Source organism: Limulus polyphemus, unplaced genomic scaffold, assembly GCF_000517525.1.
Source record: "Limulus polyphemus unplaced genomic scaffold, Limulus_polyphemus-2.1.2 Scaffold9238, whole genome shotgun sequence".
Taxonomy (NCBI): domain Eukaryota; kingdom Metazoa; phylum Arthropoda; class Merostomata; order Xiphosura; family Limulidae; genus Limulus; species Limulus polyphemus.
Genome location: NW_013674848.1, coordinates 21,825 through 24,456, shown reverse-complemented (window position 1 = coordinate 24,456; position 2,632 = coordinate 21,825). Strand labels below are relative to the sequence as shown.

At 31.3% G+C, this 2,632-nt stretch overlaps 1 long non-coding RNA gene across 1 annotated transcript; it reads left to right on the top strand.

Moving 5' to 3' along the window:
* Positions 1-616, top strand: LOC111083359. Its single transcript, XR_002608998.1, has 2 exons — positions 1-99; positions 195-616. It is a non-coding gene; the product is annotated as an uncharacterized LOC111083359 (long non-coding RNA).
* The last annotated feature ends 2,016 nt before the right edge of the window (positions 617-2,632 follow it).

The window sequence follows — 2,632 nt, the reverse complement described above, 5'->3', positions numbered from 1 at the left end:
CAAGTCTTGTCAGTAAGGTAGAACATAGTCTGAAACAGGAGGAATTGTCAGGTCTTGTCAGTAAGGTAGAACATAGTCTGAAACAGGAGGAATTGTCAGGTCTTGTCAGTAAGGTAGAACATAGTCTGAAACAGGAGAATTGTCTGTTTCAGACTATGTTCTACCTTACTGACAAGACCTGACAATTCTTTCAGGTCTTGTAGTTAAGTAAAACACAAACTGAAACAGTGAACTCTCAGATCTTTCCATAATGGTAGAACACAAACTGAAACTGAGGGAGTTTTCAGTTTTTATATATGTGCTCATTTTATAATAAAAACGTTTTGTGTCTCAGAAGAAAAAAAACAGAAATGTGGAACACAAATCTGGTGCTTGAATGGCTATTTTGCAGTATGAAGTGTTAGAAAAGAAATATCTTGGCTGATATGCTCTGGTTGTTTAGTTTTATACAGTTTATCTTCATAGCTCAACAATGTATTTCAATAAACATAGTATTTAACTGTAGCAAACGATTTGTAACACTAGACCAATCAGTTGTGTTATAAGTTGTTTTTTGAAAGTGATAATTATATCAACATTGTATTAAGTGTTACCCTAATAAAACATAGTTTATGTATATGTGTGTCTCAGTACTTGATAATTAATCTTAAACTATCACTTGATCTTATAGCATGATTCTACTAGTATATAACATTATGTCAATTTTATATCTGTCTAACACCAAACATTTATATATGTATAGATTAATATGTTATTGCACACTGGTCATCACAGATGTACACCATAAAACAAGTATATGACATATTAAAATATATATGTACTCTGTGTAGCGTGTATGTGACATATAACACAATATATGCACACCTTATGTCACATAAACCACCATAAATGTACACCAGGTAAAATGTATTACACAAACATCATAGGTGTACATCATGTAACATGTATATTATAACATACAAAGATTAGACATTCAATATGAATGCTATGGAGTTATAATTTTACATATATACAAGGTTTAAACATGGATTATGGAACTCATAACTTCTTATATACAAGGTTCAAACATGGATTATGGAACTCATAACTTTACTTATATACAAGGTTTAAACATGGATTATGGAACTCATAACTTTACTTACATACAAGGATTAAACATGGATTATGGAACTCATAACTTTACTTATATACAAGATTTAAACATGGATTATGGAACTCATAACTTTACTTATATACAAGGTTTAAACATGGATTATGGAACTCATAACTTTATTTATATACAAGGTTTAAACATGGGTTATGGAACTCATAACTTTATTTTTATATAAGGTTTAAACATGGATTATGGAACTCATAACTTTACATATATACAAGGTTCAAACATGGTTTATGAAACTCATAACTTTACTTATATACAAGGTTTAAACATGGATTATGGAACTCATAACTTTATTTATATACAAGGTTTAAACATGGATTATGGAACTCATAACTTTACTTATATACAAGGTTCAAACATGGATTATGGAACTCATACCTTTACTTATATACAAGGTTCAAACATGGATTATGGAACTCATAACTTTACTTATATACAAGGTTTAAACATGGATTATGGAACTCGTAACTTTACTTATATACAAGGTTCAAACATGGATTATGGAACTCGTAACTTTACTTATGTATAAGGTTTAAACATGGGTTATGGAACTCGTAACTTTATTTATATACAAGGTTTAAACATGGATTATGGAACTCATAACTTTACTTATATACAAGGTTTAAACATGGGTTATGGAACTCATAACTTTACTTATATACAAGGTTTAAACATGGATATTGGGGAAGTCGTAGGTTTATTTGTGTAGCCCACTTCAGTAGCTGGCGCTTTGATTATATTATTATCCAGATGGCGTTCTTGTTCTCCTAAAACTTTTAGTTTCATACAAAGTTCAGCAGTCTTATAAATATGGCATTTAATCCTCCTTATTTTAGATGAGTAGGATAACTCTCCTGGGATAATCCTCTGTTGCTGTACTAACCAATTGTTCTGTGTAGAATTAATTTTGACACGTTTTTGAGCAATAAATGTTCTTATTTGCCACTGATTCACTGACAGCACAGCGTAGGAAGACGGTGATCGTGGCGCCCTCTATTGACACCACAATTGTATAATAAGTAACCTAGCTTCAAACTTTATTCAGACAGTCTGTGTTACTGGATCGTCTCGCTGATTTGAGCTTTACCAAGGTAAGCAGTATTTACTAAATCATTGTCTTCTCCGTCTTGAACATGTAGTGCGGTAGGTAAAGATCTAGATAGTATTTGATATGAAATGTGCACTAAGTAAGTTCTGTGTTCTGCGAGAGTATTATTATGTTATATGAAACTAAACTGAAGAAACACAGATAATAATAAAAATGTAATTTTTTACAGTTTAAAATTGAAGAATGTATTTTTCTAATATCTTGCTTTCAGTATTTAAAATTTCTGAAAGAATGATATGAATGTTTTGAGCAGTACTTGTTATCCTGAACAACCACCAACAGTACTTGTTATCCTGAACAACCACCAGCAGTACTTGTTATCCTGAACAACCACCAGCAGTACTTGTTATCCTGAACAACCACCA